At 39.4% G+C, this 16,450-nt stretch overlaps 1 long non-coding RNA gene across 1 annotated transcript in view; it reads left to right on the top strand.

The window, feature by feature from the left end:
• The first annotated feature begins 8,138 nt into the window (after positions 1-8,138).
• Positions 8,139-16,450, top strand: part of LOC129397818 (uncharacterized) — a 31,358-nt gene continuing 23,046 nt past the window's right edge. The window contains exon 1 of the long non-coding RNA XR_008625440.2: positions 8,139-8,254. This is a non-coding gene — a long non-coding RNA (uncharacterized LOC129397818). The remainder of the gene's footprint in view (positions 8,255-16,450) is intronic.

The following is a 16,450-nucleotide window of genomic DNA, read 5'->3' as shown; positions in this document are numbered from 1 at the left end:
TGGAACCTAATTTCATTGGAAATACAGTGATGTTGCGTGTAGCTCTCTTTTCTGGTTTGCATTATTAGGTTGTCAGATTATGGAATATTTTAAATATCCAATGAAAAGAAAACTCTGGTAGGAAGGATCAAAGCTTTTTCTTGTTTTGTTTTGTTTTTGTTGTTATTGTTGTTTTATCTCAGGATGCTGAGATTATGGTTCTCAAACAGATGAAGTCTTTCCAGAAGTGCTCCAGGATGAGGCAGATAAGTGTCAACATGACCAATTCTATGTGATTGTCATCCAATGGCATTGTCTTCCACCGTCCTTCACATGAAGAAACAATTTCTGAAACTATTTCTGCTTGTAATTGCCTGAGTATTTGCCACGTGGCACTGAAATTTCCTGGTAATTCTCTTGCAGTGGATGCTTATGATGCATGGGGTATCCGTGGTATTTAAAATGTTCTGCTAGCATATAAAATGCTCTCCAGAGGTTGCAGAATTCAGTGAGCTTGGAGAATTCTGAGAGCCGATTCATAATTATTTACTCAGACTAAATCTTCAGCCGGTTGCTGTGAGACCTGCATCTCAAAGATTGTCATTGATTGTCATGACTTGGACTTAGGAGGTCTCAGATATCTACCATTCTTCTCTGGGAGAGTTAAACTTACCTTGGGTTGTGGTTCATCCAGCGATTTTTTTCACACGTATGGACAAATTACTTACCCCAATATTGCACAGCACATTATTGTGAACATGGAAATTGAAAATGAGTGTGTAGTTTCCAATGATGGAAAATTTACCCAAACCTCATACATGTTCCTGGTGCACATTCTGGTACATTCAGAAGAATTTTTCAAAGGAGGAAACGGTTACACCTCAGACACAGATTTTTCTCAAAAGCCAAAAAAAATTTTTTTTTTTAATACAGGTAATTCTTGGAAATGCAGGGCTCCTATAGGTCCGATTTTCTACTTGAGAGCAAGGACCCTTCTGTGGGTCGATCTGAAATGTTATTTGGTCTCTTTGGAAACTATCCTGCTCCAGTCTGTCCTCCCGCCGCTCCCCTTTCCGCCGCCAGCGCCAATCTCCAGAAACCCTGACCATAAAAAAGCAGTTTTCCTTTTCCTGGGCCGCCTGCGCTACGCCCGGGAAGAAAATGAAAACCCACCACCTGCGTTTTCTGCCAGATTTTTTTCTCGCACAATTTCCTGTATATCCTCTGAGTGCATTGCCTTTAGTAAATGAAGTCTTCGGAAGTCCTGTAAGACTTCCAAACATTTGTGTAGTCCCCATTCGTTTGAAGAAAGCTCTAAAATCTGAGCTCGCTGCGGACGTTTTCCAACTCGTATCTGTTCCCAGCACCTTTCAGATTTTGTCTTTTCTAAGATGGAGTCTGCAGGCAAATGCAGGGCTCCTCCTCCTCCTACTTTTTAGTCTGTAGTGCCACCAGGCGTCCGAACTGAAAACCTGGGCTGTACAGCGCTTTCCTGCGGAAACTGTCAAAATCTGTTCATATTCACATCTAGGGGCGGAATTCTCACCTCTTGAGTTTTAATTACTTCTCCAATATTTAGTTTACTTAATGTGAACAAAAACAATGGTTAATTGTTTATTATCATAATATCAGCTGTGAGATTTCCTTTGAGAGGAACCGAATTGGATTTCTTTCATTTCAATCAAGTCAGTCATTTGGCCATAAATTCATTGAACTGATTAATTCTTCGCAGGTATTTTTTACACACAGATTATATTCAAGCACTGTAAAAGACATTGGGGATATAAAGTTGAGTAAAGTCGGTGCCTACACCGCAGGAGGTTAGAATATTAAAAAGGTGACTCGGTGATTTGCATAGGCACTATCAGGTACTAAAAAGGGATATTTAAGTAAGAACAGAAGTGAGGTATCAGGAAGAGTCTCAGAGGAGGTGAGGTTTAAGCTAAGTTTAATTTTATGGTACCAACTTAAACACAAACCCATTGAAATGATTTTCTACTGCAGATGAAGTATTTCTGATTTTGCAGGAAATAAGATTTTTCTCAAATGATGTGAATGAACATCATGGCCGATAGCGGGGTTGCAGTCTTTCAGTCAGTCAACATCACAGAGCCCTGTATGAAGTGTCAAGGGATGACAACTAAAAGACTAGGGATAGGGCCGGGCGTGGTGGCTCACGCCTGTAATCCCAGCACTTTGGGAGGCCAAGGCGGACAGATCACTTGAGGTCAGGAGTTCGAAACCAGCCTGGCCCACATGGTGAAACTCCGTCTCTACTAAAAATACAAAACAGCCGCATATGGTGGCTCATGCTTGTAGTCCCAGCTACTTGGGAGGCTGAGGAGGGAGAACTGCTTGAACCCAGGAGGTGGAGGTTGCAGTGAGCCGAGATCACGCCACTGCACTCCAGCCTGGCCAACACAGCAAGACTCTGTCTCAAAAAAAAAAAAAAAAGGATAGGGATAGGCCTCTTTTTTTCTCTTTGAACTTGGCTCACATCTCCAGTTTAAAGGAAAATCCTGCAGCTTGAGTTAACAATATCTTAAGGAAATATTTAAAGTGATGATTAAGACTTTATGATGTTGGCTGGGCACGGTGTCTCACGCCTGTAATCCCAGCACGTTGGGAGGCCAAGGTGGGCGGATCACCTGAGATCAGGAGTTTGAGACCAGCCTGGCCAACGTGGTGAAACCCCGTCTCTACTAAAAATACAAAAATTAGCAAGGTGTGGTGGCATGCGCCTGTAATCCCAGCTACCCAGGAGGCTGAGGCAGGAGAATCGCTGGAACCCAGAAGGCAGAAGGCTTCGGTGAGCTGAGATCGCACCACTGCACTTCAGCCTGGGGAACAGAGCAAGACTGTCACAAAAAAAAAAAAAAAAGACTTTATGATGTTAAGAGTCATATTCAAGTCCTGCCTCTGCTTCTTCACATACATTAAATTAGGAAAAGTATTTAATCTCTCCAAACTTCTGCTTTCTCATCTGAAAAAAATTATGGATATAATGGTGTTATCTCCTTCATGAAGTTGTGACAATCAACTGAAAAAGTGCAGGCCAGGCGCGGTGGCTCACACCTGTAATCCCAGCACTTTGGGAGGGTGAGGTGGGCGGATCATGAGATCAAGAGATTCAGACCGTCCTGGCCAACATGGTGAAACCCTGTCTCTACTAAAATACAAAAAATTAGCCAGGTGTGGTGGTGCGCACCTGTAGTCCCAGCTACTCAGGAGGCTGAGGCAGGGGGGAATCACTTGTACCCAGGAGGCCGAGATTGCAGGGAGCTGAGATCACGCTGCTGCACTCCAGGCTGGTGGCAGAGCGAGATTCCATCGCAAAAAAAAAAAAAAAAAAAAAAAAAAAGAAAGAAAAAAGAAAAGAAAAGAAAAAGAAACAGCGCTTATGAAATGCTCAGCTCAGAGCATGGAACATCATGGTACTTCATAAATGTTTACTGTTATTAGTGTAACACTATGAAAGCAAGAACTTCTCTACATTGTCTGGTTTACTCCTACAAACAAATATAAGTCTAAATGACTCCTACACTGCACTCTATTATCTTTCTCCCTTATCTCAATGGAACATGCAGCACATTCTTATTTATGCAAAAATCTAGAACCTTTAAGCATAGCATAAGTTATGAGAATTTCACTCACAGTTTCACCCTTGTTGAATATGAATTATTTTCATTCCTGCATATTCAAACTCTCTCTTTTTAATGAATTATTTGATCTTATCATCCACCTTAAAAATCTTGCCAGAAGCTGGGCACAGTGGCTCACACCTATAATCCTAGCACTTTGGGAGGCTTAGGTGGGCGAACTGCCTGAGCTCAAGAGTTCAAAACTTGCCTGGGCAACAAGGTGAAACCCTGTCTCTACTAAAAATACAAAAAATCAGCTGGGCGTGGTGGCGCGCCTGTAATCCCAGCTACTCGGAAGGCTGAGGCATGAGAATTGCTTGAACCCAGGAGGCAGAGGTTGCAGTTAGCTGAGATCATGCCACTGCACTCCAGCCTGGGCAACAGAGTGAGACTGTCTCAAAAAAACAAAACAAAACAAAACGAAAACAAACTTACCAGGGTCCCACACTTCTTTTCAGCTACCATCTCATTTCTATGAATTTCTTAAATATTCAAGCTTCTTGAAAAGATTTTATACACGTACTGACAATACTTCCTCAATTCCTCAGTCTCTCCTTAAACTTTTACAATTCGACACTAAAAGTGTTCATTAATTCACTTCCATAATGCCAAATTCAGTAGATACTTTCATTCTCTTCTCATTTGAACTTTCAGTAACATTAAACATAGTCCACTATTCCCTCCTTCTTGAAACACTCTCTTCTGACTCCTGTGACAGCACACTGTTTTGAAATTTTTTCTCTCTACCCATTCCTTTTCAATCCCTTTGGGGACTCCTTATTTATCCTTTATATATTAAGGCTTCTTAATTTTGTTTCCCCTATACACTTTCTTTTCTTGTTCTATCTTCTGTTTCATGGAATTTTAATATAGCAATTGCTACATACTAAGTGTGCCATAGTGGGAAGACCCTTTAACCTCCCTGACCTTATTACGATTCTTCATTTATAAAATGTATAATGTGTTCTTTATAGTAATACAATACCCAATTTCTACAAGACTCAATTTCTTCATCTGTGAAATGGGCAATAAATTCTTAAGAGACAATGAGATCAAAGATGTAGAGAGACATATTAAAATATATATTTTTCTTTTTTTTTTTTTTTGAGACAGGGTCTCACTCTATCGCCCAGGCTCAAGTGCAGTGGCACAATCTCGGCTCACTGCAACCTCCATCTCCCGGGTTCAAGCGATTCTTGTGTCTCAGCCTCCCAAGTAGCTGGGATTACAGGTGTCTGCCATCACACCAGGCTAATTTTTGTATTTTTAGTAGAGACAGGGTTTCACCATGTTGGCCAGGCTGGTCTTGGACTCCTGACCTCAAGTGATCCTCCTGCCTCAGCCTCCCAAAGTGCTGGGATTACAGGCATGAGCAACTGCACATGGCCTAAAATATTTTTTTTTTCATACTGGTCTCCATTCTACATGGTTTGGTAGCCCTGCCATGAATCTATCTAATTCTTTTAAACTAAGAAGTCTATCTTGAATGTCATATTCATGTTGTGAGTACGCTAGCAAGTCTCAAAACTTTTTTACTTTTCCACGGTTGACAATGGAATGTTTCTCAAAGAACTGCTATGACCTAAGTTTCTTAAGGATCCCATATATGGTAGATTCTTTCAAGATTCAGGATGCACCTTCCATACTGTACTATCATAATGAATGTCATATGTTTTGCCACTTTTGAGGGGAGAACGAAGGATTTAATTTCTAAAGCCTAAAAAGGAAGATCTTTAGGCTTCTGAAGATGGTAATCAGAAGTATCTTTGACATCTCCATCTCTTTCACCACCCTGTCTAACCCATCATCAAGTTTGGTGTATTTTCTCTTCAAATTATTATGACAAATTATTCCATTTCTATTTGAACCCACTTACAACACCCTTACCTGGAATATCTTCATTTGCTCACTGGACTCTTATAAATATGTCTCTTGTCTTTTTCAAACCCACTCAGCCAGTTCTCCACAGACCAGTCAGAATGACCTTGTAAAAATCAAAGTAAAATTCTGTCACTCTGCAGCTGAAATATCTGCAGTGAGTTTTCATTGCTTCAATAATAAAGTTTAAAATCCTCAGTATAGACTAAAAGATCTGGCAATGACCCAGCCCCTGCCTACTTTTCTGGCTTCATTTTTAAAAGTCCTCTCCTCAATAAGTGACTTCCAGCCACACTGACCTATCTATTCTCCAAGATTTCCAAATTTCTTCTAGTCTTCCTTTTTTTTTCGTGTGATGTTCTCTCTGTATCCCCATGTTGGTTAGCCCTTGCTTTCCTTTGCATTCTAGTTTAAATGCCAGCTCTCTCAATGAGGGCTTCTCTGACTCCACTAGTAGGGTATATATCTCTACACACATATGTATACATGTTAGATACATAGTTTTTCCCAGGATACTATAAGCGCCATGACAGCATGGTATTCCATGGAGCATAATGGTTCCTTTATTTGTTAAGTGACTAAATCTGATGTGACATTCATATTTTTTCCTTCCCAAAATAATAAAGATTACTGCAGTATAATGTGACAAGCATGTTCTGAACAATACTCTGCTTTTTTTCCCAAGGAATATGAATTTTGGAATGAAAGGCAGGTTGTGTTGAATGAAGCTGACTAATATCCTCCCACCAGACTTTTAGTAATTGGATGACAGGGACTCTTATTTATTCATTTTTATTTCCTCTTTCATTTAAATATCACCATAGTTCAGTCTCAGACTTAGATATTAACTGATAAAAAGACTATATTTTATTTATAGAAATATGGTCCACAGAGATCTGATAAAGAGTATCACTTTCCTACTTCTGAATTTTTATTTACAAACTCATTTTCAACCCTATTTAGGTTTTGCAGTAATCTATACTCATAGTCTCTGGTCTCCCTGTAGAAATTTCAGTGTTTACTAACATCCATTTATTTAACAAAATTGTATTGAGGGTCTACTCCAAGAAACTGAGATCATCTCTGAGGAATACAAACTGTAAGTAAAACCAAACACTATCCCTACCCTCAGGAAGCATGATCTGATGGGGAAGAAATACTTTAATCAAATAATCCCACAAATGGATGAAAGACTGAAATTTGGCTACATACTACAAATAAGTGATCTGGTGGCTCTGAGAACCTATAAAAGCCTATAATAGATTTTTATCCAGTCAGAGCAGTCAAAAAAGGCTTCCCTGAATAAATGGCAAGGATAGATAGGCAAAGAAGGAGCGAAACAGCAATTCATGCAGAGAGAACAGCATGCACAATATAGTGGATTTCTCTAAACACTGAAGTCTTTTTTTTTTTTTTTTTTTTTTTTTGAGACAGAGTCTCACTTTGCCGCCCAGGCTGGAGTGCAGTGGCGTGATCTCAGCTCACTGCAACCTCCGCCCCTTGAGCTCAAGCGATTCTCCTGCCTTAGTTTCCCAAGTAGTTGGGATTACAGGCATCTGCCACCGCGCCCAGCTAATTTTTGTATTTTTAGTAGAGGCAGGGTTTCACCATCTTGGCCAGGCTGGTCTTGAACTCCTGACCTCATGTTCCACCCGCCTCCGACTCCCAAAGTGCTGGGATTATAGGCGTGAGCCACTGCCGGCCGACACTGAAGTCTTAATATATACATTCCCCCATCCAGATTTTCAGTGAGGACCAAATTTGTTCCTAACTTCCTAAAGGGGGAAATAGTACTTGGGACCAGAAGAGGGAAGTAGCTCCTTGCAATGTGAATTTTCCACGCTAGTAGGAAAAGAGCTTTTTTGAGTCACCTTCAAATTAAAGGAAGAAATACAGTGCTAGCGTGTATTAAATTCATAAAGGTTTTCATTCTCATTTCAGAGTTGTTGCAACTAATGGCAGTCAAGAAGCCTGGAGGCCGGGCTCGGTGGCTCACGCCTGTAATCCCAGCACTTTGGGAGGCCGAGGTGGGTGGATCACCTGAGGTCGGGAGTTCGAGACCAGCCTGACCAACAGGGTGAAACCCCGTCTCTACTAAAAATACAAAAATTAGCCGGGCCGTGGTGGCGGGCGCCTTTAATCCCAGCTACTCGGGAGGTTGAGGCAGGAGAACCGTTTGAACCCAAGAGGCGGAGGCTGCAGGGAGCCGACATCGCACCACTGCACTCCAGCCTGGGAGACAGAGCGAGACCCTGTCCCCAAAAAAAAAAAAAAACAAAAAAACAAACAAACAAACAAAAAAAACACTGGCTGTCACCCTCGTCCGCACAGTTAGACATCTGTTGGAGCCGACGCGTAATTTCGGAGGCTGTAAAAATTCCCATCTCCTAAATTATACATCCAGGAGAGAAAGCCTGTTCTATAAGGAGCTACTCCAGGAATCCTGGGCAGTCTACTGGACTCACTTTCTCTTCCTTCTGGTAGGACCGCTTTTAGGGCCGGTACCGGAAGTGCTAGCCACAGCGACTTCAGGTAGTCTCGGTCTTAGCGGAGTCCGCGGACTTTCTTGTCCTTCTGCGTAGTGCACTAACTGAGCGACCAATTGATAACCTAAGTTTAGGTGATCTTTTTATTGAATTAATTAAAACTGTTTTGAAATCTATTCTGTAAGAGCCTGAGAAAAATTGCGGCCACAGAAGCTGTTTTGAAATGCGCTTGGCTTCCGACTTCCGCAAGGGGAGGCAGCTGTTTCTTGTGTAAGCAAAGTCGAACTGAAAGAGGATGAAAAGGAGGGAAAGGGATTTGTGAAGATTTTATTAGGACTTTTCCCCCCTTTAGGCTGGAACATTTCTTCTAATTATTCTTTTTTTTTGAGATGGAGTCTCGCTCTGTCTCCAGGCTGGAGTGCAGCGGCGCGATCTCGGCTCACTGCATCCCCCGCCTCCTGGGTTCAAGTGATTCTCCTGTTCCAGTCTCCCGAGTAGCTGGGATTACCTACAGGCGGGCGCCACCACGCCCAGCTAATTTTTGTATTTTTAGTAGAGACGGGGTTTCACCATGTTGGCCAGAATGATCTGGATCTCTTGACCTTGTGATCCGCCCGCCTCGGCTTCCCAAAGTGCTGGGATTACAGGCATGAGCACCGCGCCCCGCTGGAACATTTCTTTACTATTTCTGGCACATTCTGGGGATGGGATAGCTGCGACTGTTTTGCAGTGCACTCATCAGCTGATCTGAATGCTCTTTCGCTTGCTGGAATCACAGCGTTTTGATCATGTTAAGAAAAAAAGGCATGAATAGGGATTAAACTTCAAGTGGCATAAAGATCGTTTTAAAATGCATACATTTGAGAATGGAGTCCTCCTTCCATATATAAAGTGTAATTTGAGGCAGTTTTCTGAATGGAATTAAAATACTACGAGTTAGGAAATTACACAACCCAATTAATTTATTTCTGTAGGTTACTTTGCAAGGGTAGGTTAGTAACTATACGTGGGCTGATTGTGCTAGTTACATCTGAAAGTATACTAGTTCTGGCTTCTGAAGTGGAAGTATTACGTGTGTTTCATGTGATATGGAGCAGCAAGGTAAAAAACCAGATGTTGAGAACTGGTGCGTTTGTCTGCATAGGCACAGGTTGGAGAAAAAGTAAGAGTAAATCTGGGTAGTTTGAACAGACAGGCTGGAGCGTCTAGGAAGAATTATCCTGAGGCTGGTTCAGGTTAATTGAAAGTTTTAACAGAAAACTTTCAAGAAGGTGTACTTGCTGAACTGCTGGTACAGAAAATTATTTTTCTGAGTAATAATTATGGAAAGTAGTTTGCGTAGGTAGAGCAAACTACTCTTTCCTCAGCTTTTCATTCTCTTTTGGATTCTCTCTACTTCTCCCAGTTTTCTACTTTGCATTGATTCTTTCTCCATTTTCAGCATAGAGTAAGGTCAGGTGACTGAGTACACAAAAAGTGCTCAGTTGGCAACTCACCAGTGAATGTAACCATGTACAAAGGGAAACTGGATTATTAAGATAAAAACAAGATAATTTTCCCCTAAACTATACACTATAATATCACAATCAGAAGGTATTTTAGGAAGTAGGGTGGGTTTTATTTACAAAAGTATTTGTGTGTATATATTTGTTTATATAGATGGTCTTCCATAAAGAAGCAAGTACAAATAGCTACAATTGAACTGTATAAATCAACACAAGTGGGAGTTAATTCAAGTTTATTTAGTGAATACGAAGTGCAGAATAGTATAGTACAGTAAGAATTATTAACACTGAAGATAAAAGCAGATTAAATATTTCTGAATAGGTGCAATTCACTAGGTAGATTATGTAAAGGACCATATTAAAAAGACACCCAAAGCAAGAAATTGAAATAGCAATTTAAAAATAAATACCTACTTAAAGTAAATTCAGAATCATCTTTTTTCTAGAGCTGATTTTTTTTTTAACATGAGGTATTGTCTGACAGTGCCACTTCTCTCTCCTAATTAAACATAATCAGGGTTCAGATTTGGTCAAGTAAAATACGTTTCAGGTTCTCCAGATACTAGCATAATACTTGGTGTGTATCGATTACTTAAATGTAAATTCGTGGAAGAGAATCCAGGTATATTTGGACAAAAACAGCACTTTTAATTAAGCATGTTGACATTCTGTTCAGTATAATTTCTTCTTCTGTTCCTTTATTCCGTTACTTATTCAAATTGTATTGCTGTTTTCCCTTGTATAAAGCCACGCATACTGAATATGCAAATATATAGAGAAAAAATTCAAGCGACCTTGTCAGTCACAATTTAAGATTGACAAATATTCAATTGAAGATCAGTTGAATTTTTTCCTTCATATCTTGTTACGTGAGATGAATAAAGGTTTTATTTGGAAGCAAAATAGAGGTTTTTAAGATTTTGCAGGGCTTATGAAGCATAATCTAATTAAACAGATTTGTGACTGTGTGCCTTTTGAGTATTCTGGGGTTTTCTATTACCGCTTAGTTGTTCCAAAAAAATTTTTTTTATTAATTTGAGACATGGTCTCGCTCTGTTCCCCAACTCCTGTTCTCAAGGGATCCACCCACCTAGGCCTCCCAAACTGCTGGGATTACAGGGTGAGCCACCCCATTGGCCTTAAAGTATTATGAGGCTTTCTTGTGTTTGTAAAAATACCATCTTGAAATTCACAATAGTGGTATTTTTTATGATTTTTCTAGGAAAAAAAGGGGGGTGAATGGAAGCCTAATTTAGAAATGTTGAGAGGTCAATGAAAGTCCAATTGACTAATACGTTAAGAGGTTTTATGATGAGTTCTCTGAGAGCTCATTTGATTAAAAAAGAAGTCTGCTTATTTACTAAGGGAGCAATGAATTCTAATTAAGTTTAATGTTTAGGAACAGGCTTTTCTCATATTCTCCTAAGGCCAAGGGATATTTCACTCTGAAACTATTTTGAGGTCAAAGAAGTGCAGTGTTAACTGAAATGTCAGGAAGAAGGGAAACTCCAATTTGTATACGCACTAGAGAAAATGTGTTTTTACGGGGTTCACTGGTAGTGCAAAGGCTTCAACCAAATGTCACTGAAGTCCTAGTACTTCATTGAGTTCAAATTTGGATGTTTTGCAAGACATTTTTTCTCTATTTGTATTAAATTTTATTTTTCTATTTGTTTATATAAATAGCAAGTTCAGGGAAAGTTAATTTTAGAGGGAAATTAGAAGTTCCTTTATGGTTCCTCCTGTATTTAGTGACTGTTTAGAGGTGGCAATGTATATTTGTGGATTTTATTTTCAAGACTAAATTTTCAAATTCCTTTCAAATTTATGTATAATTAGATCAATCAAATCTCTGGCAATTAGGATCAAATTCACACAAAATTTTGTACTGAAAGCATATTGCATTTACATATAGATCAGTGAATCCTACACATTAACACTATGGCGTGTTTTACAAGTAATATTTAATTCTTAAAACTGAGATCCTGGGTGACTTTTAAATGATGTAAATTGCATTTGGCAACTTAACAGATGTCAATGTATTTATGTAGTTTACAGTGAATTCAGTGGATTTATTGATAGACTGCTGGATTTATGTATTTTTTTCTATGTGGGCCTTTGGAGGAAAATATACAATTATTTCATAAGACCTGTGTGTGAAATTTAAGGAACGAATTAGCCTTTGATAGGATTTCTTCTTTCTCCTGTCCAGTAATCCCAGAGAGTTCATTGAAATTAGTGAAATGTGAGCAAGTTCACTTAGTGTGCACTTTAAATTGAAATGATAAGATTTAGCAAATGGATGAATTCCCTAATAACTCATGATCAGTGTGTTCAAAGAGATGCAGTTAAATTCAGATCAATCAGTATAATTTCAGTTTGAGGTTAATAGGTGACATCAGTACATTTATTTAACCCTGGAGAGGAATTCTCAGTGAATACCTGAAAAGGTTCCTTAGATCCAATATAGTATAGATGAGTTCTAGGATTTATTATAGTTTTAAAATTAAATTATTTTGCTTATAAGGTGGATTTTAAAACTTTGCATTTTTTATGTAATTTTTGATTTAATTAAAATTGAGTGAGGAGTGATTCATTCTATGATCATTTCACATTAACGCAGAAAGCCATAGTTCCTACAATGGTACCTCTGTTGGCCATACATAAAAGGTTCTACGCATAAATCACTTAAAGTTACTCAATTTAAAAGTTTCCAACTTAAATTTGTTTTATTTTAACGTACTTTTTTTTTTTTAACAGGCAAGCATTTTGACTAAGAAATCTGGCTGTTGGGAAACCTGTAGGCAATGTCAAAAAACCTTATTTCAGTCAAGTCAAGAAAATGTCCGTAAAACTGATTATGTATTGGTAGAGTTTTTTAAAAAAACATAAAATACATAGAGAAAATAATATAACAATGACTAGCCTAACCACCGTTCAGCTTTATGAAATTTTAATGTCTGCTTTACTTGTTCCAGGTCTTTTAGAAAATAAAACGTTGATGTATTCAAGGCTCCTGAAAATATATTATTTCCCCCTTTACAAAGAGGTGATATATATATATATATATATTGAGACTGGGTCTCACTCTTGCCCAGGCTGGAGTGCATCAATGCAATCATAGCTCACTGCAGCCTGGACCTCTTGGGCTCAAGCAATCCTCCCAACTCAGACTCCTAAGTAGCTAGGACTACAGGCATGCACTGCTATGCCTGGATTTTCCCTCCCTCCTTCCCTCCCTCCCTCCCTCCCTTCCTTCTTTCCTTCCTTTCTTTCTTTTCTTTTCTTTTCTTATCCTTCTCTCGTTTTTCTTTCTTTTCTCTTTTTCTTTTCTCTCTTTCTTTTTTCTCTCTTTCTTTCTCCCTCTTTTTCCCCTTCCTTCCTTCCTTCCTTCCTTTCTTCCCTCCCTCCCTCCCCTTCTTTTCTTTCTGACAGGGTCTTCCTATATTGCCCAGGCTTGTTTTGAACTCCTGGCCTCAAGCGATCCTCCTGCCTTGTCCTCCCACAGTGTTTATAGGCGTGAGCCCCTGCACCTGGCTCAGATATCCTTATATATTTCATCTTGTTGACATCTACTCAGTTTCAGAGGTGCTCCATCTAGAAGTTTAATTACAGTATTATATCTGCATTTCTTCTTGATGAGATGAAGCCAGACTGTGTTCCTGTGTTTTTATTTTTGTTTTCAGCCAGTTTACACTTACACTAGCAGTGCATGAGAGCTGCTTTTGTTTCATGTGCTCTGTAACCCTTGTTATTTTAATAGGTGCCAATCCGGGTGTGTAGTTCACGTTGGTTAAAATATGCATTTTCCTGTTACTAAAGAATTTGAGAACTTTCATATGTTTATTAACCACACCACTTGGATTTCCTCTTTAAGAGTTTTGACGCTTTTTATTAGGTTGTGTGCCTTTTTATTATTGATTTGTAGATACCATTTATAGGCTTTGAATACTAGAACTTTGTGGTTTATACATGGTACAAATATCATTTTCCAAACTGAGGCTTTTCTTTTCACTCTTTTTATGGTGTTCTGTGATGACTAGTTTTTACTTTTAAGGTAGTGAAATTTATCAGTCTTTTCCTTGATTTGTGCTTTTGTGTCCTGTTTGAAACATTCTTCCCCAAAGTCATGAATAGATGTCCAATATTATCTTCTAAGTGTTTGCATTTTGTTTCCCACTTTCAGATTTCTAAATAGCCTAAAATTGATTCTTTTGTATGGTATGAATTAGGCACCCAAATTTTATTTTTTATATAGATACTTAATTGTCCCAGCACCCATTTAAGGGAATGCTGCCTTTTCCCCATAGCTGTGCTCTCTGTCCATATGTATGTTAGTTTATTTTAGGGGCTCTTAATTAGTTCATTTTTCTATTCCTCCACCAGTACCACACTGTATTAATTACTGCAGCTTTATTTAAATAAACTTTTATATTTGGAATGGCAAGTCCTCTCACTTTGTTCTTCATATTCAAGGGTGCCTTGGCTATTGGTCCTTTGCATTTCCAAGTATTTAGTGTAATTTAGTCTTGTTGAACATGACAACGTGACCACCACCACCAACAAAAATACCTGTTGGGATTTGATTGTGACAGCACAGAATCTATAGATAAATTCAGGGAGAATTGATATCAAGTCTTTAATCCTTACATGTCTTATATGTCTCAACTTATTCAAGAATTTTAAATTTTCTTTAAAAAGTTTTACATTTTTATTTTTGGAAGCCACACACATCTTTTACTAGTATTCCCAGGATCCTTCATATTTTGAATACTATTATAAATGATACAATTTTTAAATAATGTTTTACATTTTTATTTTTGGAGGCCACACATCTTTTACTAGTGTTATTCCCAGGATCCTTTGTATTTTGAATACATTATAAATGATACAACTTTTATTTTTATTATTTTTATTTTTATTTTTGAGACAGGGTCTGGCTCTTTTGCCCAGGCTGGAGTGCAGTGGTGTGATCTCGGCTCACTGCAACCTCCACCTCCCGGGTTCAAGTGATTCTTGTGCCTCAGCCTCCTGAGTAGCTGGGACTACAGGTGTACACCTTCATACCTGGCTAATTTTTGTATTTTTAGTAGAGATGGGGTTTCACCGTGTTGGACAGCTAGGACTACAGGTGTGCACCACCATACCTGGCTAATCAAAAAAAATTTTTTTTTGTAGAGATAGGGAGTCTCACTGTGCAGCCCAGGCAAGTCTTGAACTCCTAACCGCAAACAATCCTCCCACCTTGGCCTCCCAAAGTGCTGGGATTACAGGGTGAGCTACCACACCTTGCTGGAGAAATCTTTTGAGGCTGGGTATGGTGGTTCATGCCTGTAATCCCAGCACTTTGGGAGGCTGAGGCGGGTGGATCACTTGAGTTCAAGACCAGCCTGGCCCACATGGTGAAACCCTGTCTCTACTAAAAATACAAAAAAAAAATTAGCCAGGCCTGGTGGCATGTGCCTGTAATCCCAGCTACTCAGGAGGCTGAGGCAGGAGAATTGTTTGAACCCGGGAGGCAGAGGTTGCAGTGAGCCGAGATGGCACCACTGCCTCCAGCCTGGACGAGAGTGAGACTCTGTCTTTAAAAAAAAAAAAAAAAAAGACAGAAACCTTTTGAGCCCACTCTCCTCCCTGGAAATGTGTGTGGTACATACTTAACTACTGATTCAATTATTTTAATTGGATTAAGTCTATTCAATTTTACTATTTTTCTTCAACCAGTTTTTCCAGGATATTCATTCTCATAGAGTTGTTCATAGGTTTTTCTTTTGAATTGTTAATCTCTGCTATATCTTTTTTTTTTTTTTTTTTTTTTTTGAGAGACAGAGTTTCACTCTTGTTAACCAGGCTGGAGTGCAATGGCGCCATCTCAGCTCACTACAACCTCTGCCTTCTGGTTTCAAGTGATTTTCCTGCCTCAGCCTCCTGAGTAGCTGGGATTACAGGCGCGCACCACCATGCTCAGCTAATTTTTGTACTTTTAGTAGAGATGGGGTTTCACCATGTTGGCCAGGCTGGTCTCGAACTCCTGACCTCATGATCTGCCCGCCTCAGCCTCCCAAAGTGCTGGGATTAAAGGCATGAGCCACTGTGCCCAGCCCAATCTCTGCTATATCTTTAGTTTTGTCTATGCCAAATATTATTTACTTATGCCTTTTTTTCTTTTCTCAATCAGATAATTATCTTTTTTTTTTTTTTTTTGAGACAGGGTCTTCCTCTGTCACCTAGTCTGGAGTGCAATGGCATGATCACAACTTGCTGCAGCCTTAACCTCCTGGACTCACTCCATCCTCCCACCTTAGCCTCCAGAATAGCTGGTACTATAGACATGCACCACCATGCCTGGATAATTTTCATACCTTTTGTAGAGCCAGAGATCTGCCATGTTGTTCAGGCTAGTCTCAAACTCCTGGGCTCAAGCCATCTGCCCTCCTCAGCCTCCCAAAGTGTTGGAATTACAGGCATAAGCCCTGCTTCAGCCATGATTACTTATATAAAGATTCCTTTATAATATAAGCATTTAACAGTACGTATTTCTAAGTAGCACTTTAGTTGCATCTTCCAAGTTTTGGTATGTAGCATTTTCATTATCACTCAGGAAATATTTTTAGATTTTCATTATAAACTATTTTCTTCAAGTTTCAGCTTTAAAACTTTACATGGGGGGTTTATGATTTTTAATTATTGATTTCTAATTTAATTAAATTGAGGTCAAAAGATGTTACCTTTGCCGGGTGTGATGGCTCACATCTGTAATCCCGACACTTTGGAAGGCCGAGGCAGGCGGATTACTTGAGGTCAGGAGTTCGAGACCAGCCTGGCCAACATGGTGAAACCCCGTCTCTACTAAAAATAGCCAGGTGTCCTGGCGCATGCCTGTAATCCCAGCTACTCGAGAGGCTGAGGCAGGAGAATCGCTTGAACCCAGGAAGTGGAGGTTGCAGTGAGCTAAGATCGC

Source organism: Pan paniscus, chromosome 4, assembly GCF_029289425.2.
Source record: "Pan paniscus chromosome 4, NHGRI_mPanPan1-v2.0_pri, whole genome shotgun sequence".
Classification (NCBI taxonomy): Eukaryota; Metazoa; Chordata; class Mammalia; order Primates; family Hominidae; genus Pan; species Pan paniscus.
This window is presented reverse-complemented; position numbering and strand designations above follow the sequence as displayed.